This window comes from Ranitomeya imitator, chromosome 6, assembly GCF_032444005.1.
Source record: "Ranitomeya imitator isolate aRanImi1 chromosome 6, aRanImi1.pri, whole genome shotgun sequence".
Lineage (NCBI taxonomy): Eukaryota > Metazoa > Chordata > Amphibia > Anura > Dendrobatidae > Ranitomeya > Ranitomeya imitator.
The window spans coordinates 420,052,072-420,075,711 of record NC_091287.1 but is presented as its reverse complement, the minus strand read 5'-3'; the positions used below and the strand labels follow the sequence as shown (position 1 = coordinate 420,075,711).

The 23,640-nt window shown below is 44.2% G+C and overlaps 1 protein-coding gene across 7 annotated transcripts in view; it reads right to left on the bottom strand.

Moving 5' to 3' along the window:
- Positions 1-23,640, bottom strand: part of LOC138642804 (chloride channel protein D-like) — a 320,123-nt gene that overhangs the window by 161,861 nt on the left and 134,622 nt on the right. The window lies entirely within an intron of this gene.

Sequence of the window (23,640 nt, the reverse complement as noted above, 5' to 3'; positions counted from 1 at the left end):
CACCTCTACATGCTATATCTGTAACTTGTATTCTGCTGTTTGCTGGGGAGATGAGCTGCAGTGATTTATCCCATAGACAGCAGAGTACAAAGAGGGGAAAACCTGCCTTACACTCCTCACTTTTTAGCTCATAGAGACAATATGCAGCTACATACAGGACATTATGAAGCAGAGCTGAGCTGTCTTGATTTGAATCCAGCTCTAATGTGCGGGTAAAAAAAATTGTTATGAGCTCTGTACAATGTTTTTCTGTCTCCCTCTCGCTGTTTCCTTCCGTGCCCCTTACTCCTCCTTCCTCCTCCCCTCTCCATAGAGGATAATGGGCTGTGTCCCAGGACAACCTGCAGTCCATCACCTCTGAGCAAGATGGGCTTGAGCTGTTTTTTTTTTAACAGTGAATGACAAGTTTAGAAAGCAAGGAGGAGGGGGAAGAAGTGTCTGATACGTGGGGAAAGAAGCTGATTTTTCTTATAAGATACATTACAAAGTCTCTTATATTTGCCTATAATATTGATGTATTCAAAATGTGTTAAAAGTACAGTTCCCTTTTAAATGTAGTACTGTAATGTCAGGGAGGAAGAAGGCCCTGGCAGTGCAGTACCAAGATATTTAATATTACAATGTCTGTAGAAAACATATTTTACAAAAAAGCACATACCGTATATACTCGAGTATAAGCCGAGATTTTCAGCCCATTTTTTTGGGCTGAAAGTCCCCCCTCTCGGCTTATACTCGAGTCATACCCGGGGGTCCGCAGGGGAGGGGGAGCGGGGGCTGTCTAGTTATACTTACCTACTCCCGGCACGGTCCCCGCTTCTCCCGGCGCTGCAGCTTCATCCTGTACTGAGTGGTCACATGGTACCGCTCATTACAGCAATGAATATGCGGCTCCACCTCCCATAGGGGTGGAGCCACATATTCATTGCTGTAAATGAGCTGTAACTGTGACCGCTCAATACAGGAAGAAGATGCAGCGCCGGGAGAAGCAGGGACCTGCAGGGACCACGCCGGGAGCAGGTAAGTATACGGGGAGGAGAGCGCTGCGCGATATTTACCTGCTCCTCGCTCCAGTGCGGCTCCGTCTGCAGCGTCCTCTAGCAGTGACGCTCAGGTTAGAGGGCGCGGTGACGTAGTCAGTGCGCGCCCTCTGCTGAGCGTCAGTGCTGGAGACGGAGCCGCACGAGGAGCAGGTAAATATTGAAAGCGCCGGCGTCCTGAGCAAGAGAGGTGAGTATGTGATTTTTTGTTATTGCAGCAGCAGCATTATATATGGAGCATCTATGGGGCCATAATCAACGGTGCAGAGCAATATGTATGGGGCACAGCTTTCTACGGAGCATGTATGGGGCAATAATGAACGGTGCAGAGCATTCTATATGGCACAGATTTCTATGGAGCCATAATGAACGGTGCAGAGCATTATATGTGGGTCACAGCTTTATGTGGAGCATCTATGGGGCCATAATGAATGGTGCAGAGCAATATATATGGGGCACAGCTTTATGTGGAGCATCTATGGGGTCATAATGAACGGTGCAGAGCATTATATGCGGCACAGCTTTCTATGGAGCATCTATGGGGCCATAATGAACGGTGCAGAGCATTATATGTGGCACAGCTTTATGTGGAGCATCTATGGGGCCATAATGAACGGTGCAGACCATTGTATGTGGCACAGCTTTCTATGGAGCATCTATGGGGCCATAATGAATGGTGCAGCGCATTCTATATGGCACAGCTTTCTATGGAGCATCTATGGGGCCATAATGAACGGTGTAGAGCATTCTATATGGCACAGCTTTCTATGGAGCATTTATGGGGCCATGATGAATGGTGCAGAGCATTCTATATGGCACAGCTTTCTATGGAGCATCTCTGGGGACATAATGAATGGTGCAGAGCATTCTATATGGCACAGCTTTATATGGAGCATCTTATGGGGCAATAATGAACGGTATGGAGCATCTATTTTTATTTTTGAAATTCACCGGTAGCTGCTGCATTTCCCACCCTAGGCTTATACTCGAGTCAATAAGTTTTCCCAGTTTTTGTGGCAAAATTAGGGGGGTCGGCTTATACTCGAGTATATACGGTAATATACAGCTCTGGCAAAAATTAAGAGACCACTGCAAAATGTTCAGTTTGTCTGATTTTTCTCTTTCTAGGTATATTTTTGAGTAAAATGTAAATTGTTCATTTATTCTATAAACTTCTGACAACATGTCGCCGAATTTCCAAGCAATACATTTTGTTTTTTTTTTCTGAAAAGGAGAAATGGTCAAAATTTAAAAAAAACAAACAGTGCTTTCAGTCCTCAAATAATGCAAAGAAAACAAGTTCATTATCCTTTAGAAACAACAATGCTAATGTTTTAACTCAGGAAGAGTTCAGAAATCAATATTTTGTGGAATAACCATGATTTCTAATCAGGGGCGGATTATCAGAGGGTCAATATGGGCGGTAGCCCAGGGCCCAGTGGTCTGGGGGGGCCCTGGGCTACCGCAGATTAACCCTCTGATAATAATCCTCTGTGACTGCCCGCCGGGCGGCGTTTAAGTGCCCCCCGGACCCGGTGGGCAGAGAGAGGGGGCCCGCATTGGGCCCCTTCTCATCTGCTCACCGGGCCCCTTCCGGCGCTGCGGCGGTTTCCTATTGATGTGCGGGCGCGCGCCCGCACGTCAATAGTTAACAACAACAGCCGCCAGCCAATTGGAGGCTGGCAGCTGATGTCGGCCGCAGCGCACACGTCGCCGGCGTCTGACGTCATTGTCAGTCGCCGGCGAGTGTGCGCTGCTGCAGGGAGCTCGCCGCCTGGAGCGCGGACAGGTGAGGAGACTGCTTGTTTTTTTTTGTTTTTTTTTGGGATCAGTTATCGGTGGACACACTGGGGGGCAATGCTGGAGGACACACTGGGGGGCAATGCTGGAGGACACACTGGGGGGCAATGCTGGAGGACACACTGGGGGGCAATGCTGGAGACACTGGGGCAGATTGGAGGACACACTGGGGCAATGCTGAAAACAGTAGGGCAGATTGGAGGACACACTGGGGGGCTATGCTGGAGACACTGGGGCAGATTGGAGGACACACTAAGGGCAATGCTGGAGACACTGGGGCAGATTGGAGGACACACTGGGGGCAATGCTGGAGACAGTGAGGCAGATTGGAGGACACACTGGGGGCAATGCTGGAGACAGTGGGGCAGATTGGAGGACACTGGGGGGGCAATGCTGGAGGACACAGTGGGGCAGATTGCTGGAGACAGTGGGGCAGATTGCTGGAGACAGTGGGGCAAATTGCTGGAGACAGTGGGGCAGATTGCTGGAGACAGTGGGGCAGATTGGAGGACACACTGGGGGGGCAATGCTGGAGACACTGGGGCAGATTGGAAGACACACTGGGGGCAATGCTGGAGACAGTGGGGCAGATTGGAGGACACACTGGGGGGCATTGCTGGAGACACTGGAGCAGATTGGAGGACACACTGGGGGCAATGCTGGAGACAGTGGGGCAGATTGCTGGAGGACACACTGGGGGCAATGCTGGAGGACACACTGGGGGCAATGCTGGAGACAGTGGGGCAGATTGCTGGAGACAGTGGGGCAGATTGCTGGAGACAGTGGGGCAGATTGCTGGAGACAGTGGGGCAGAATGCTGGAGACAGTGGGGCAGATTGGAGGACACACTGGGGGGGCAATGCTGGAGACACTGGGGCAGATTGGAGGACACACTGGGGGCAATGCTGGAGACAGTGGGGCAGATTGGAGGACACACTGGGGGGCAATGCTGGAGACACTGGGGCAGATTGGAGGACACACTGGGGGCAATGCTGGAGACAGTGGGGCAATGCTGGAGACAGTGGGGCAGATTGCTGGAGGACACATGGGGGGGCAATGCTGGAGGACACACTGGGGACAATGCTGGAGACAGTGGGGCAGATTGCTGGAGACAGTGGAGCAGATTGCTTGAGACAGTGGGGCAGATTGCTGGAGACAGTGGGGCAGAATGCTGGAGACAGTGAGGCAGATTGGAGGACACACTGGGGGGGCAATGCTGGAGACACTGGGGCAGATTGGAGGACACACTGGGGGCAATGCTGGAGACAGTGGGGCAGATTGGAGGACACACTGGGGGGCAATGCTGGAGACACTGGGGCAGATTGGAGGACACACTGGGTGCAATGCTGGAGACAGTGGGGCAGATTGGAGGACACACTGGGGGCAATGCTGGAGACAGTGGGGCAATGCTGGAGACAGTGGGGCAGATTGCTGGAGGACACACTGGGGGGCAATGCTGGAGACAGTGGGGCAATGCTGGAGACAGTGGGGCAGATTGCTGGAGGACACACTGGGGGGCAATGCTGGAGGACACACTGGGGGGCAATGCTGGAGACAATGGGGCAGATTGCTGGAGACAGTGGGGCAGATTGCTGGAGACAGTGGGGCAGATTGCTGGAGACAGTGGGGCAGATGGCTGGAGACAGTGGGGCAGATTGCTGGAGACAGTGGGGCAGATTGCTGGAGACACTGGGGCAGATTGCTGGAGGACACACTGGGGCAGATTGCTGGAGGACACACTGGGGGCAGATTGCTGGAGACACTGGGGGCAGATTGCTGGAGACACTGGGGGCAGATTGCTGGAGACACTGGGGGCAGATTGCTGGAGACACTGGGGGCAGATTGCTGGAGACACTGGGGCAGATTGCTGGAGACACTGGGGCAGATTGCTGGAGACACTGGGGCAGATGATTGCTGGACACACTGGGGCAATGCTGGATACACTGGGACAGATGATTGCTGGACACACTGGGGCAATGCTGGAGACACTGGGCCAGATTGCTGGACACACCGGTGGTAATATGCTGGACACACTGGGGCAGATTGCTGGACACACTGTCTGGGGGCAATATGCTGGACATACTGGGGCAGATTGCTGGACACACTGGGGGTAATATGCTGGACACACTGGGGGTAATATGCTGGACACACTGGGGGCAGGACTGGAGGCATGGGCAGAATGTAGACACGGGGCATGATTGGAGACATGGGGCAGGATTGGATCATGGGGCAGGATGGATACAATGGAGACAGATGGGGCAGGATGGGGAGATCATATGGTGTAGAATGGATACTCATGAGTGCAGGATGGGAGAACATATGGCTGGAGCCATGAATGAGATAAACGGAGCCAGGGTGGGGAATATTATTACCATAGGGGCTAATTAAGGGATATTATTACTGCAGTGATGTATTTATTTTATTTTTTGAGTATACTGTTTTAAATGGGGGGGCGGTCCTGTTATTGTGCAGAGTGACACTATATCGCCTTTTTATCTTCATGTGGTGTAATGTAGAAGTTGTGAAAAATTAAGTAATGTGTTCTGCAAGCGGAGCTCGAGATAACTGTGTTATTTCCTGCAGAAACGAGTCCTGGCTGGAAGAAATGATGGCAGTCTGTGCTGGATGAAAGATGAAGGAGTTCACCTAGAGACATCACTGGTGAGTCAGTGTTGCCTATACACTGACACTATACACTGTATACTATATACAGCGGTCCTGTGTACAATGTCACCAGTGATCACTGTATTACCTCTACACAGACACTGCATACTAAGTACAGATCTCCTGTGAATACTGGCACTTATGGTGATAGTATTGTGTTTTTTGTTTTTTTATTACTGATCAGTATTGTGGTACTCAGTCACTATGTGGTGGTAATATGTGGTCTGGAAATGGTGTTGTGGTATTTGTCCCTTGTATGTGCTATTTGGTCACCAAGTGGTGGTAATATGTGGTCTTGACATGGTGAAGTGGTATTTGTTCCTTGTATGTGATATTATTCGATCACTGTGGTTGTAATTTGTGGTCTGGTCATGGTGCGGTGATATTTGTTCCTTGTATGTGATATTATTCGATCACTGTGGTTGTAATTTGTGGTCTGGTCACGGTGCGGTTGTATTTGTTCCTTGTATGTGATATTATTGGTCAAGATATACCTAAATTGTATTGCAGATTTTAACAAATATTTAATAGGTTACAGTAGAGTAGGGCCCGGCCATTTTTCTGGAATAATCTGGTTCGGGTATATCATGACCCCCGTCTCATGACCCCCGTCACATGACCCCCGTCACATGACCGGGGGGGCCCACAGTGTGTGAACAGCCCGGGGCCCTGGCTACCCTTAATCCACCCCTGTTTCTAATCACAGCTTTCATGCGTCTTGGCATGCTTTTCACCAGTCTTTCACACTGCTTCTGGCACAAAAATTTAAGCAGTTCTTCTTTGTTTGATGGCTTGTGACTATCCTTCATCCTCTTGATTACATTCCAGAGGTTTTCAATGGGGTTCAGGTCTGGAGATTGGGCTGCCCATGACAGGGTTTTGATGTGGTGGTCTCTTAATTTTTGCCAGAGCTGTATATTGCAGGTATGATACATATAACACTTTAAATAGACAGTATGATAGATCTTATGTTGTTGTTTTTTATTAGCACTGGTTACCACCTTTAAATAAATGTTATCTCTAGATTAGCCCTACTGCATGGTTGTCATTTAAATCCATAGTTTTAGAAATTCTATTATCAAATTTAGAAAAATGTCCATCCATCTACAAGCTTCGCTTTTTTAGCAGGAAATTCTTTAATCCTTCAATCATGGAATTCTTTTGTGCTAAAAAGATACATATTCAACTACATTGAACTGTTTTAAGGTATTGGAGTCTGATCAAAGGTGTTAAGAAAACTATTGAAGGATACAGTAGAATATCTACCTAAAAAATGCATCTTACTTATTTTTTGTTCAAAATGTTGTTAAAATGAGCTGATATAATGTAATGTTACAAGAAGTTATAGATAATGACAATCTGTCATTTCTAAGTTTATAGGAAAAGAATTTGACAGATAAGAGAGCAATAACAAGTCCCATCCTGCTTCCAGTAATCTATCTTGGTATCTCTGCTGCTAGAAACAGATTGCACCGGACAACAGGCAGGAACAGCAAGTTAGAAGGGAGACACCTATTGACCAACATTTTGTAGGACAATTCTAGGGGTAAGACAACATAATTGTTATATAAAGTAATTTCCAGATTGCCTACTTATCACAGTACCTATCAAATCAGACCAAGTTGTCTGAAAGCACATCGACCACTTTACCTCCCAATGATCTACATCAGGGGTGGGCAATTAATTTTCCTGGGGGCCACATGAGAAACTGTGACTGTTGTAGAGGGCTGAATAAATAGGCTGAAATTAATTATTCTCAATATCAATGATTACATATTAAGTATAATTATTTTTTAGCAATATTAATTGTATCATTTAAAATTGAGCAGAATTAAGTATGCTGACATCCCATATATACCCTATGAGCCCGCATACAGCCACTCTATATGCCGTATGAGCTGACACACAGCCACTATATACCATAAGAGCCTACACAGCCCCAAGATACAGTATGAGCCCCCACATCGCACTTGTATATATAGCAAGAGCACCAAATAGACCCTCTATACACAATATGAACCCCACATAGCCACCTATATACAGTGTGAGCCCTCACATAGCTTCTTTATATACAGTGTGAGCCCCACATAGCCTCGTATAAACAGTATGAGCCCCCACATAGCCTCCTATATAGAGTATGGGCCTGCACACAGCCCGCTAAATACAGTATGAGCCCCCCATAGCCCTCCTAAATACAGTATGTGCCAACACATGACCCCCTATGTACAGTGTGAGCTCACACATTGCCCCATAAATACAGTATGAGCCCCCACATAGCCTCAACACAGGCTGATTGGTGGAGAAGGAATCAGCCTCTTGATCCTCCACCAGTGTATTCACTGTTATCTGCATCACAAGGATGTGTTTGCAATCATTTTCAGGAAGAAACTGAGTATTATCTGACAGAATTGCAGGGGTGTCAATACTTTTGGCCACAACTGTAGAGTCATCACAGAGTGATCTATTTCAAGTGTTTATTTCTATTAATGTTGATGATTATGGCTTACAGCCAATGAAAACTCAAAAGTCATTATCTCAGTAAATTAGAATAATTAACAAAAAATACCTGTTTAAAAAGGTCCCTTAGTATGTTTCAGTAGGCTCCACAATCATGGGGAAGACTGCTGACTTGACAGATGTCCTGAAGGCAGTCATTGACATACTCCACAGGAAGGGTAAGCCGCAAATGGTCATTACTAAAGAAGCTGGCTGTTTACAAAGTTCTGTATCCAAGCATATTAATGGTAAGCTGAGTGGAAGGAAAAAGTGTCGTACAAAAAAGTGCACAAGCAACCGGGATAACCACAGCCTTGAAAGGATTGTTAAGAAAAGAAAAGAAACGCCATTCAAAAATTTGGGGGAGATTCACAAGGAGTGGACTGCTGCTGGAGTCATTGCTTCAAGAGCCACCACACACAGACATATACAGGACATGGGCTACAAGTGTCGAATTCCTTGTGTCAAGCCACTCATAACCAAAACACAATGCCAGAAGCATCTTACCTGGGCCAAGGAGAAAAAGAACTGGACTGTTGCTCAGTGAGGACCCGTGATGTGGGTTGCCAGCTTACGTATTGTGGCCATAATATTAACTTTCGTATATACTCGAGTATAAGCCGAGATTTTCAGCCCAAATTTTGGGGCTGAAAGTGCCCCTCTCGGCTTATACTCGAGTCACGGTGGGTGGCAGGGTCGGCAGGTGAGGGGGAGAGGGCGCTGAGGCATACTTACCTAGTCCCGGCGATCCTGGCGCTCCCCGTGCCGTCCCACGGTCTTCGGGTGCTGCAGCTCTTCCCCTCTTCAGCGGTCACGTGGGACCGCTCATTAGAAAAATGAATATGGACTCCACTCCCCTAGGGGTGGAGCCGCATATTCATTTCTCTAATTAGCGGTAACGGTGACCGCTGATAGAGGAAGAGGCTGCGGCACCGAAGACCAGCTGTCCGGGAGAAGGAGCGGGACGCCGGGAGCAGGTAAGTATCGCATATTCACCTATCCCCGTTCCACACGCCGGGTGTCGCTCCATCTTCCCGGCATCTCTCCGCTCTGACTGTGCAGGTCAGAGGGCGCGATGACGCATATAGTGTGCGCGGCGCCCTCTGCCTGATCAGTCAGTGCAGAGAGACGCCAGGACGAGACACCGGGAGCTGCAAGCAAGAAAGGTGAGCATGGCTTTTTTTTTTTATTGCAGCAGCAGCAATGGCACAGCTTTCTATGGTACATCAATGGGGCAATAATGAATGGTGCAGAGCACTATATGGCACAGCTATGGGACAAAAATGAACGGTGCAGAGCACTATATGGCACAGCTATGGGACAAAAATGAACGGTGCAGAGCACTATATGGCACAGCTATGGGGCAATAATGAACTGTGCAGAGCACTATATGGCACAGCTATGGGGCAATAATGAATGGTGCAGAGCACTATATGGCACAGCTATGGGGCAATAATGAACGGTGCAGAGCACTATATGGCACAGCTATGGGGCAATAATGAACGGTGCAGAGCATTGTATATGGGGCACAGCTTTATATGGAGCATCTATGGGGCAATAATGAACTGTATGGAGCATTATATGGGGCTCCTGGTTCAATATGGATATTCAAAAACACTTAACCTACTGATGTCTCAATTAATTTTACTTTTATTGGTATCTATTTTTATTTTTGACATTAACCGGTAGCTGCTCCATTTTCCACCCTAGGCTTATACTCGAGTCAATAAGTTTTCCCAGTTTTTTGTGGCAAAATTAGGGGGGTCGGCTTATACTCGGGTCGGCTTATACTCGAGTATATACGGTAATACCTTAGATATTTTGATATGTTCTTGTGCACTTTTTTATTTTTACTTTTTGAGGTGCAGTTGGGCCCTGATGGCTTTGTAAGTTGTGGCCTCTGTTCACACGGGACGCATTACAGTTAGCACTGGGCAGCCCGCCACAGGGCATTACTAATAGACTATGATCCAGATGCTTTGCATACTCTGTGTGAACATTGCTGCAGATTATTTATATGCACTGGTGTGACAAGCGGCCAATTCCTGATTGTAGGCTGGCTGTCTCATTTGGTATTACCGCACCTGTGCATTCGCCATCTTTACTTGAGCCCACTGCACCATGTTAGTGCATTTGATTTGAGGCCTGGACATGTAAGCACCTTTTGCCTGTTTTTTCTGTGGTATTTTCTCTAGAATAGTGGAGTTTTTTTCTCCTTTTTGTCCTCCTGTTGTGGTCAGTGATTACAAGGTGTTCTTTTCAAATGAAAGTAAAGTTTGCATTTCATTTGGAAATCAAGGTCCCAGAGTTTGGAGGAAGAGTGGAGAGTCACACAATCCAAGCTGCTTGAGGTCTAGTGTGAACTTTCCACAATCCGTGATGGTTTGGGGAGCCATGTCATCTGCTGGGGTAGGTCCCCTGTGTCTTATCAAGACAAAAGTCAGCGCAGCCATCTACCAGGAAATTTTAGAGCACTTCATGCTTCCCTCTGCCAACAAGCTTTTTGGAGATGGAAATGTTATTCTCCAGCAGGACTTGGCACCTGTCCACACTGTCAAAAGTACCAATACCTGATTTAAAAACAACAGTATCATTGTGCTTGATAGGCCAGCAAACTTTGTCTCATTAATGTCTCATAGATTGTAAGCTTGCGAGCAGGGCCCTCATTCCTCTTATCTGTGGATTTATGTGATTATTGTTATGCTGTAATGTCTTTTATTTTTTGTGCAAGTCCCCTCTAAAATGTAAAGTGCTGTGGAATATGTCGGCGCTATAGAAATAAAATTATTATTAATGTCAAAATCTCTGACCAAAGACTGCATTTCCATCACTGGAGGTGAAGCTATGGAGACGCTCAGGTGGCTCAGCCCTGCTGCTGTCCACTATCTCCTATTCACTTATATGGGACTTATGGGAACAATCTGGTTCTCCAGTCTTTGACAACTGGGAGTGGAGCCGCAGTAACAGCCAGGGACCAGGCTATTATTCCCATCTCTGCCATAAAAGAAAAAGATGATAAAATTCTCTTTTATTAAAGAGTTATTCCCAAAAGTTACAAGATGGTTATCTTTGCACTAATTTTCATGCATAGGTGAATCACATCACATACATTGATCTATTAGCAAGAAATAATTAAAAATGACCCACCTTGTGCCATGTTCCAATGGTGTCACCTCTGTCTACCCCCCGCCACCTTGTATCCAGCTATTTATTGTAGTTCTACAGATACTGGTGGGTTTCATATAGAATTATGACCCTATATCAAGGTTTTTTTTCCCCAGATACACTATTTATAAATGCTCAGCCCTCGACCTTTGTGAATGTGGAGTGTGAGCCCTCGTGGGCAGGGTCCATTCTCCGTACTGGCCGGTCACTTTTCTTGTATTTATTTTATCTGATCTTATGTGTATTATATTTTATGTACTGGAAATTCTGTTTGTCGTGAAGTCGAGGGAGCTGTAAATGTAAAATTGTGCACTTATAATTAAAATACCTGTGTGACCAATTAAAGATTTTGTTTTCTTAATAAATGATATAATCGCGCTATACGTAATGTAGCAGAGCTCCAATATTCACTTTCATAACCCTCTGTGGAGGGATTCACTACTGCCTTGTACCTGCTGTACATTAGATTGTAAGCCCTTGGGGTCAGCTCTTTATGGGATATACTGTAACTGTCTAACTTGATGTAATGTCACCATTTCTCTGGTTGTAATAAAGAATGACCTAAAAAAGACTTAATAAATTGTTTTACCTTTTTAAATGTGTGGAATCGTGTACGAACTTTTGGGGTTGGCATCCTGCATGGGAAGTAGATGTGAAATAAGTCATCACATGTGTGAGAAGATAAGGGGTAAGCACGCTTTTTCCTTCAGCCCAAAAGGCATGTATTTGCTACTGGATTTCATAAAAAATTTTTTTACAGATTCTTTTATAGGCTTTGTCTTTTGCACGTTGATTCTTCTGCGGCTAGTGGAGAGAGCGCCGTCTGCTGCTGGTGGGGGGAGCGCCATCTGCGGCTATTGGGGAGATCGCCATCTGCGGCTAGTGGGGAGACCGCCGTCTGCTGCTAGTGGGGAGAGCGCACTCTGCTGCTAGTGGGGGAGCGCCATCTGCTGCTAGTGGGGGGAGCGCTGTCTGCTGCTAGTGGGGAGACCGCCGTCTGCTGCTAGTGGGGAGAGCGCCATCTGCTGCTGGTGGGGAGAGCGCAGTCTGCTGCTAGTGGGGGAGCGCCATCTGCTGCTAGTTGGGAGAGCGCAGTCTGCTGCTAGAGGGGGGAGCGACGACTCAGCTGAGATGGAGGTCGGGGGTGAGGGTGGCGGCACCTGGTAGGCTTTGAGGGGGATGGTGGAGTCCCTGGATTTTTCGCGTTTTTTTCAGTAGGTTACCAATGCAATAATATAGTGGGAAATCCGCAAAAAATCTGCAAAATTAATGAACATGCTGCGTTTTTTACCGCGATGCGTTTTTTTCTGCGAAAATATGCACATATGCACAAAAACTGAAGAATGCATTATAAATGATGGGATGCATATGTATGCATTTTTAAAGCGTTTTTATCGTGTTTTTATAGCGAAAAAAATGTGAAAAAAACGCGAAAAATCCTGAACGTGTGCACATAGCCTAAATGATGGGATGCATATCTGTGTTTTTTAATCGTTTTTCTCACGTTTTTTGTGCGGATATTTTGCGTTTTTTCCCGGAGATTCCCAATGCAATAATGTAGTGGGAAATCCGCAAGAAGCTGACCTTAAAGGTATCTTCACACTGACCAACTTAACAACGATATCGCTAGCGATCCGTGACGTTGCAGCGTCCTGGATAGCAATATCGTTGTGTTTGACACGCAGCAGCGATATGGATCCTGCTGTGACATCGTTGGTCGGAGCAGAAAGGCCAGAATTTTATTTCGGCGTTGGATCTCCCACAGACATCGCTGAATCGGCGTGTGTGACGCCGATTCAGCGATGTCTTCACTGGTAACCAGGGTAAACATCGGGTTACTAAGCGCAGGGCCGCGCTTAGTAACCCGATGTTTACCCTGGTTACCAGTGTAAATGTAAAAAAACAAACGCTACATACTTACATTCCAGTGTCTGTCCCCCGGCGTTCTGCTTCCCTGCACTGACTGAGCGCCGGCCGGCCGTAAAGCACAGCGGTGACGTCACCGCTCTGCTTTACGGCTGGCGCTTACACAGTGCAGGGAAGCAGAACGCCGGGGGACGCGACAGACATCGGAATGTAAGTATGTAGTGTTTGGTTTTTTTTTTACATATACACTGGTAACCAGGGTAAACATCGGGTTACTAAGCGCGGCCCTGCGCTTAGTAACCCGATGTTTACCCTGGTTACCCGGGGACTTCGGCTGGTTACCCGGGGACTTCGTTGTCTAGATCGCTGCAGCGTCGCTAAATGTGACGGTACCTTTACCCCATAGAGAATCTGTGGGGTATTGTCAAGAGGAAGATGAGAGACACCAGACCCAACAATGCAGACAAACTGAAGGCTGCTATCAAAGCAACCTGAGCTTTCATAACACCTCAGCAGTGCCACAGGCTGATTGTCTCCATGCCATGCCACATTCATGCAGTAATTGATGCCAAAGGAGCCCCGACCAAGTATCGAGTGCATTTACTGAACATACATTTCAGTAGGCCAACATTTCGGATTTTAAAATAATTTTTCAACCTTGTGTTATAAAGTATTCTAATTTACTGAGATAATGACTTTTGGGTTTTCATTGGCTGTAAGCCATAATCATCAACATTAACAGAAATAAACACTTGAAATAGATCACTCTGTTTGTAATGACTCTATATAATTTATGAGTTTCACTTTTTGAATTGAAGAACTGAAATAAATTAACATTGTGATGATATTCTAATTTTGTGAGAAGCGCCTGTATTTTAGATGCCTCAGCATAGTTTAAAAAAAATAATCCCATTTTTACAAACTTTTATTTTCTTCCGTGTCACTGTGTTTATGTGTGCATGAGATACATCCCAGTAAGAAATTCAGGAAAACCCGAAAGCTTAGATTTCTATTTATATTCCTGAAAGGTTCGGCTCATTTACTTCAATAATACTTTTGTAAACTACAATGGTGAAGAATGTACTTTTTTGGCATTTTCTCTTGGGAAAGCAAAACGGGGATTTGATCCAAACATTTAGCGCTAATTTTATGAAACAGAAACATCTGCCCTCTTTCACAGTAAGTGCTTTTTTGGCTTTGCTTCTCTGAGGAAAAAGCTGATGTGAATCAGCTTTGCACTGACTAGACGCACACGTAAAGAGTTGCAGTTAACATTTAACCTAGCCGTGGCTTTGGATGAAGCGTGAAAGCATTCATCTCATTGTGGTCAATACTATTAGCTCTCGCGACACACAGTACACGGCTACTCTTGGTCTACAAATTTTTAAACAGACAAGTGGAGCTGCTCTATCTTTTCTATGATGTTTATAGCATTTTTCTCATCTTTATCCCCTTTCCGACATTGGGCATAATAGTATGCCAATGTCGGACTCCCTCTGTTCCCCCTGAGCTCCGGAGCCCACACCTTTCCGGGCACATGTGAGCTGATTTATACAGCTGACATGTGCCCACAACATCCGCAGGTGGAATTGCGATCCACCCGCGGTTATTAACTAGTTAATGGTCGCTGTCAATTTCTGATATGGCATTTAACTCACGCTTACTGGAAGCGCATCATTAATCCCACGCATCGGTGACCCCATCATATGATCATGGGTCACAGATAGGTCAGCAAGACAACCAGAGGTCTTTAGCAGACCTCTATGGTTGTCACTGCCAGATTGCTATGAGTAAATATACATTACTGCTACACACAGGTGATCTAATCATCGCCTGTGTGTGTAGCAGAATTGATCAAAGTAGTGCAGCTTCTGGTCTCCCATGGAGACTATTGAATCATGCAAAAGTTAAAATAAAAGGTTTTTAAAAAGATAAAGCAAATATAAAAGTTCAAATCATCCCCCTTTTGCCCCATTCAAAATAAAACATTAAAAAAAAAATCAAATATACACATATTTGATATTGCCGTGTTCAGAATCGCCCAATCTATCAATATAAAAAAGAATTAACCCGATCATTAAAAGCAGCTGATTTTCCATACGGTAAGTGTGACCCCAGGGCCTAAGTCCTCAACTAGCCCCAGATCACAAAAAATAGAGATGCTACAGGTCTCGGAAAATGATGCAATTTATTTATTTTTTTACCAAACTTTGGATTTTTTGTATGTTTTATTTGATTTCTATATGTTACAATATTAAAAAGGATATCCAAGCACTCCCTGTCAAAAACAATTATCTGAGGGTGCCTGACATGAGCGTGACAGCATGTATTTCTATGGAGCTGTGACGCTCAGGTCAGGAGAGCAGACGGCCAGTCCAAAGATTGGGATGTGACCCTCGCACAAGTAGTACGCCCGTCTTACTGCGCCCTTACAGTCAGAATAATTTGTATAACTTTCTACAGCTTCAAGAAATATAACGAACATATCAAATTTTTATGATGGACAAAATAAATAAAATTATGTACTTTTATGAACTCTGCAGAAATTTCTGGGCAAGTGGCAATGTTGACTGGGTCCCAGCAGTTTGACCTACAGTGATCAACAAGGTATCTACAATCCTAAGGATAGGGGATACCTTTTCAATTTTGGAAAAAACCCTTAGGAATAAAATTGAAATTCAATAATTCTAGGCAGCAACTTCTTGATGGCAGAACTACAGCTACTGGTCTCATACAGTCGGGGCCAATAGACCTCACAGTGCAGGCTACTAGTTGTCAATGTTAGGCCACGTGGCTGTTCTCCTCCAGGCTTCTACTCATATGTAGGTAAAGTTTGAGTTCTACCTCCTTCTTTTAACGAAATGCAAATTGCCAAACCATACAGCACATTTGCATATCAACCAGTATTACTAGCTGGTGTGGTATACGCAGTCACAACCTTTTGGCTAATGTTATGACACTGGAGTAACATCCTCCCTCCCCCACCTCCCTCCGGAAAAAAAAATTTGGCAGTGTCCTCAGATTATCAGATGTACATGTTTCCTTACATTTCAATTTCTAACAAAAATGAAAATGATTAGATCAATCTGATTTGTCGTTTATTTTATATATAGCGGCGGCTACTGATTTTTTATTCACCTCGAATATTTCAAATACTAAATGGCATTTCGGTGATGCTGAGTATGAGTAATATATCTGGATTACATAGTTTATCAATAGTGCCAGAAATAGAAACGCATTGACAACTCCGACAAGAGTTTGAAAGTCTGAAATGCGAACGCTTGGTACTTATATATGCAAGAGTAGAACAGTATCTAAATTTTATAGTGACAATTTACTATGCAGATATACATTAACCACATATTTGTGGCCACTATAAATGTAAAAAGCTACCATCTAAGAGGCTGAAAATCATATAAACTGCCGTATGAATGAAAAAAGCTATATAGCATCTGCTAGATGAATTAAATTAACGGCTTCTTCTTTTGGGGGAGGTATAGGGGAATTAATCAAAGGCGTTCTCCTGCTTTACTTCTTAGCTAAAGACAGATTGATTTAACAACATAAATATTCTTTTACATTCAGCTGGGTAAATGCCAGTGCAAAATCAGCTCCATAAAAAAGTAATATTGTGGGTTTTCAAAATGCCAAAAAGTCGTTGCTTCAGTAAATCTCCCTCGATGGTGTTTTGTATAGTTTCATTTAGAACCCTGAAAAAGAAAGTTCTCAACTTTTCTCTTGGATCATGCAGGCTGGGATTAGTACATGGAAAGGCAATATTTCTGAACTAAATGGCAAAATGGGAAAATAAATTAGGGCTTTGTGTGAGGGGTGTTTCAATATGAAACCTTAATTTAGGCAATCAAGGAGAACCTTTGTTTCTCCAGCAAATACCCCTAACTGGATCAATGAGAACGTGTGGTGGGGTCCATCAGTTATAATAACTGACAAATCAAAACAGGACAAGAATTCTAAAGATAAAGAAAAAGCATATACAAAATATTGTATGGTATCATATTGTATCAACCAAGAGAGATGTTGTAAGATACAGTATATGCAGCAAAATTGAAACCCCTTCCACTTTTTCAGACCCAGCCACACATATTGGACTAAGGAATCCTGGTCAGTGGTCAGTGAGAAACTACACTAGTCAGCAGAATGAAGAGACAGTACCATTCATGTGAGTATAGTGCCTTTTACAGCAAGGAAATCTTACATCTCCAAATATCCCAGAATTACTGTTGATGGGATTTTCAAACTTCATTGGAATTGTTCTGTACATGCACCTCTCTAAATCTCTCCAAGAACTGTTCTGTAATGCTTTCCTGTCAAGGACACCCTGAGAAGGAGCTTAGATGCTGCAGATACACTACAGTGGGTACAGAAAGTATTCAGACCCCTTTACATTTTCCACTTTTTCTGCTTCATTGCAGCCATTTGGTAAATTCAAAAAAGTTCTTTTTTTTCTCATCAATGTACACTCTGCACCCCATGTTGGCTGAAAAAAAACAGAAATGTAGAATTTTTTGCAAATTTATTAAAAAAGAAAAACTGAAATATCACATAGTCATGGTCATGGTCAGTATTCAGACCCTTTTCTCAGTATTGAGTAGAAGCACCCTTTTGAGCTAGTACAGCCATGAGTCTTCTTGGGAATGATGCAGCAAGTATTTCACACCTGAATTTGGGGATCGTCTGCCATTCTTCCTTGCAGATCCTCTCCAGTTCCGTCAGGTTGGATGGTGAAAGTTGGTGGACAGACATTTTCAGGTTTCTCCAGAGAAGCTCAATTGGGTTTAGATCAGGGCTCCGGCTGGGTCAATCAAGAATCGTCACAGAGTTGTTCTGAAGCCACTCATTCGTTATTCTAGCTGTGTGCTTAGGGTCATTGTCTTGTTGGAAGGTGAACCTTCGGCCAAGTCTGAAGTCCAGAGCGCTCTGGAAGAGGTTTTCATCCAGGATATCTTTGTTCTTGGCCGCATTCATGCTTCTTTCAATGGCAACCAGTCATCCTGTCCATGCAGCTGAAAAAACACCCCTATAACATGATGCTGCCACCACCATGTTTCACTGTTGGGATTGTATTGGGCAGGTGATGAGCAGTGCCTGGTTTTCTCCACACATCCTGCTTACAATTATCACCAAAAAGTTCTATCTTCATCTCATCAGACCAAAAAATCTTATTTCTCATAGTCTGGGAGCCCTTCATGTGTTTTTAGCAAACTCTATGCAGGTTTTCATATGTCTTACACTGAGGAGAGGCTTCCGTCGGGCCACTCTGCCACTAAGGCCTGACTCGTGGAGGGCTGCAGTGATAGTTGATGTTGTGGATCTTTCTCCCATCTCCCAACTGCATCTCTGGAGCTCAGCCACAGTGATCTTCAGGTTCTTCTTTACCTCTCTCACCAAGGCTCTTCTCCCCGATTGCTCAGTTTGGCTGGATGGCCAGGTCTAGGAGGACTTCTGGTGGTCCCAAACTTCTTCCATTTAAGGATTATGAGGCCACTGTACTGCAGAAATTCCTTTGCAACATTGGCCAGATCTGTGCCTTGCCACAATTCTGTTTCTGAGCTCCTTGGCCAGTTCCTTTGACCTCATGATTCTCATTTGGTCTGATATGCACTGTGAGCTGTGAGGTCTTATACAGACAGGTGTGTGCCTTTCCAAATCAAGTCCTATCAGTTTAATTAAACACAGCTGGACTCCAATGAAGGAGTAGAACCATCTCAAGGAGGATCACAAGGAAATGAGCAGCATGTGACTTAAATATAAGTGTCTGAGCAAAGGGTCCATGTGGTATTTCAGTTTTTCTTTTTTAATAAATTTGTAAATATGTCTACATTTCTGTTTTTCCAATCAAGATGGGGTGCAGAGTGTACATTAATGAGAAAAAAATTAACTTTTTTTAATTTACCAAATGGCTGCAATGAAACAAAGAGTGAAAAATTTAAAGAGGCCTGAATACTTTCCATACCCACTGTAAAACTGATCAAATATTATACTTAGAGTATAAGGCTATGTGCACACGTTGCGGATTAGGCTTAGGAATTTCTGGTGCGGATTCTGCCTTTCCTGGCAGAAAACGCACCTGCGGATTTGTCACGTTTTTTGTGCGGTTCCGCAGCGCTTTTTGTGCGTTTTTGCTGCGGTTTTCTTGTGGATTTGCTGCGGTTTTTACCCCTGCAGTTTTCTATAATGGAATGGGTACAAAAACACTGCAGATTCACAAAAAAAAAGTGACATGCTACTTCTTTTAAACTGCAGCGTTTCTGCAGTGGATTTTCCGCAAAGTGTGCACAGCATTTTTTTCTCATTGATTTACATTGTACTGTAAATCAATTGCGGATCTGCAGCGTTTATGCACTGCAAAAAACACTGCGGATCCGCAGAGAATCCGCAACGTGTGCACACACCCTAAGGCCTCATGCTGATTGTTTTTGCATAACAGAAAAAAAAATGGACAGTTTTTCCATTGGTGTGCTGTATATGATTTTCATCCATTTTTAGTCCAAGAGTCCATTTCTACCATCAGTATGGCATTAGTTTCTTGTACTCAAAAAAAGTCTAGCTTCTTCCACCCATTAAAGAGTAAAAAATAAGCAACATGTAAAGAAATGGACAAAAGAGAGCACATATAACAGTGTTTAAAGTCGAGTATCTGTGAGCAAATACCACCTGCTGATCAAGGACAAAAGAAAAAGTGAAAGCAAAAAGAACTGTATTAGTGGAAACCTAAGGGTGAAGTGTATGTTCCAACAGGAAGGGGATTGAGAAGACAACAGGTTTATTGCAATCACTTAATATAAAAGGCCTGGCTGGGCCGAGAAGAGTAGAGTTGGCCACAGAGTCTGTACCAGGTAAGTTGTGTGACACTAGGTGGGCTTAAAGCCAATATCGACACAGAAGGGTCCGAGGGCTGTCAGATCAAGAAGAAGGCCTGAGCTATACCTGAGCTAAGAGGAAGACTGTAAGTAGCAACAGTAGAAGACCAAGACCAGCGCCAGTAGAAGACCGTGACAAGCACCAGTAGAATATCATGATCAGATCCAAACAGGAATCGGGAGACTATCAGGCTATGCTGAATAAAACTCCCATCATTGTCCCCTGGTGGCACTGATCTCAGTGAGACCAGGCTACAATAATGAGAGCTACCTTCACAACAAAGATTGAGTAAACATCTCTCTTTTTTTATCTGGTTTGAGATGTGATTTTCATATTCACCACACCTGTTACTTGCCACAGGTGAGTTTGACTGAGCATCTCATGCTTGAAACAAAGTTGTTTTACCCATAAGTTTGGAAAGATGCCAACAGATTTGTGCAGCCTATTTTTGTTGGTTTTGTGTGAAATTTTGTCCACTTTGCCTTTGTTCTCGTTTTTTTCATGTTGCTCCAATACACACAAAGGAAATAAAAATGTATATAACAAAATGTGTAATTGCAATAATTTTCTGGGAGAAATACTTTATTTTCTGAAGCAATTTCACAATTGTAAGGGTGCCAACACTTTTGGCCATGACTGTATATATAAATATATAACTATAGAGTTCCTCCAATATACATTACTGTATACTTATCAGTATTTTTTATGACCTTTTATGCCTTATTTGCATAGCTAGCTATATAAATAAATGTACAGTATATATACCATATTTTTTGGATTATAAGATGCACTTTTTTCCACAAAATTTGGGAGGAAAATGGGGGGTGCGTCTTTTAATCCAAATGTAGCTTACTGGGTGAGGGCAGCAGCGGTGGAGCGGTGTACCAGGAGGTAGAGACTCTGCTGTAGGAAGCTAGCGGCTGCGGGCCCCCAGCAGGGAGGAGGGGGTTTTCAGCATTGCGAGGCTACGCGGTCTCCAGACAATGTCAGGAGTTCCCACAGTTCCCATCTTTTTCACTGTGGCGGGCTTCAGGAAAATGGCTGCCTCCCACGTAGCATGCACAGATGAGATGAGATCTCGGCTTCCGGCACTCCTAACATTTTCTGAAAGTCAGGAGCCAGCACAGCCTCGCACCGCAGAACACCCCCTCGTCCCAGTCCCTGACCCGCAGTATCGCTCCACTCCTGACTATAAGACACACCATTATTTTAATTGTTAAAAAATACTATTTTCCTCCCCAAAATATGGGGTGCGTTTTATGGTCGGGTGCGTTTTATGGTCCGGTGGGTCTTATAATCCGCAAAATACAGTATATTTATTTAAAAAAATCATCTATGGTTTTTATTTGAATTACTGTACCTTCAGTCTGATACATTGACATACTTCATTCTGATGTCATTATGTACATGTATTTTTGTTATTACCTATGCAGCATGCCTCCTGTCTTATTTTTTATACCTGTCAATTTTATTACTTCTATGTGGTTCGTGCCCCTATTTCATTTTTGTTTGAGTCTCCCCCCAAAAGTTTTTATACTTGTATAATTCATAAACGGTGGCTCAGTGGTTAGTGCTGGAGTCCTGGGCTCCCTTCCCACCAAGGACAACATCTGTAAGGAGTTTGTATGTTCTCCCTGTGTTTGCGTGAGTTTCCTCCAGGTACTCCGATTTCCTCCCACATTCCAAAGACATACTGATAGGGAATTTAGATTCTGAGCCCCATTAGGTACAGCGATAATAAAGTTCAGTATGTAAAACACTGCGGAATATGATAGCGCTATATAAACAAAGCATAATAATAGTAAAATATTTAGTTTTATACTTAATCATTGCCTTATTAACTCCAGCTGAGTCTGCACCTACCAGTGTACATCTGTACTTCAGCCGGTCCACTAGTCTGCACCTGACAGTGCTCATCTGTACATCAGCCTGTTCAGTCCACACCTGTCTGTGCTCATCTGTATATTAGCCGATGCAGTCCGCACCTTCCAGTTTCCATCTATACATTAGCCGGTCCAGTCTGTATATGAGTACTGCCTACCAGCCAGTATAGCCCTTACCTGCGAGCGCTTATACAGGTCCTTCTCAAAAAATTAGCATATAGTGTTAAATTTCATTATTTACCATAATGTAATGATTACAATTAAACTTTCATATATTATAGATTCATTATCCACCAACTGAAATTTGTCAGGTCTTTTATTGTTTTAATACTGATGATTTTGGCATACAACTCCTGATAACCCAAAAAACCTGTCTCAATAAATTAGCATATTTCACCCATCCAATCAAATAAAAGTGTTTTTTAATAACAAACAAAAAAACCATCAAATAATAATGTTCAGTTATGCACTCAATACTTGGTCGGGAATCCTTTGGCAGAAATGACTGCTTCAATGCGGCGTGGCATGGAGGCAATCAGCCTGTGACACTGCTGAGATGTTATGGAGGCCCAGGATGCTTCAATAGCGGCCTTAAGCTCATCCAGAGTGTTGGGTCTTGCGTCTCTCAACTTTCTCTTCACAATATCCCACAGATTCTCTATGGGGTTCAGGTCAGGAAAGTTGGCAGGCCAATTGAGCACAGTAATACCATGGTCAGTAAACCATTTACCAGTGGTTTTGGCACTGTGAGCAGGTGCCAGGTCGTGCTGAAAAATGAAATCTTCATCTCCATAAAGCATTTCAGCCGATGGAAGCATGAAGTGCTCCAAAATCTCCTGATAGCTAGCTGCATTGACCCTGCCCTTGATGAAACACAGTGGACCAACACCAGCAGCTGACATGGCACCCCACACCATCACTGACTGTGGGTACTTGACACTGGACTTCAGGCATTTTGGCATTTCCTTCTCCCCAGTCTTCCTCCAGACTCTGGCACCTTGATTTCCGAATGACATGCAAAATTTGCTTTCATCAGAAAAAAGTACTTGGGACCACTTAGCAACAGTCCAGTGCTGCTTCTCTGTAGCCCAGGTCAGGCGCCTCTGCCGTTGTTTATGGTTCAAAAGTGGCTTTACCTGGGGAATGCGGCACCTGTAGCCCATTTCCTGCACACGCCTGTGCACGGTGGCTCTGAATGTTTCCACACCAGACTCAGTCCACTGCTTCCTCAGGTTCCCCAAGGTCTGGAATCGGTCCTTCTCCACAATCTTCCTCAGGGTCCGGTCTCCTCTTCTCGTTGTACAGCGTTTTCTGCCACATTGTTTCCTTCCAACAGACTTACCATTGAGGTGCCTTGATACAGCACTCTGGGAACAGCCTATTTGTTGAGAAATTTCTTTCTGGGTCTTACCCTCTTGCTTGAGGGTGTCAATGATGGCCTTCTTGACATCTGTCAGGTCGCTAGTCTTACCCATGATGGGGGTTTTGAGTAATGAACCAGGCAGGGAGTTTATAAAAGCCTCAGGTATCTTTTGCATGTGTTTAGAGTTAATTAGTTGATTCAGAAGATTAGGGTAATAGGTCGTTTAGAGAACCTTTTCTTGATATGCTAATTTATTGAGACAGGTTTTTTGTGTTATCAGGAGTTGTATGCCAAAATCATCAGTATTAAAACAATAAAAGACCTGACAAATTTCAGTTGGTGGATAATGAATCTATAATATATGAAAGTTTAATTGTAATCATTACATTATGGTAAATAATGAAATTTAACACTATATGCTAATTTTTTGAGAAGGACCTGTATATACCAGATATACCAGCCAGTTCGTCTTTATCTGTGATCC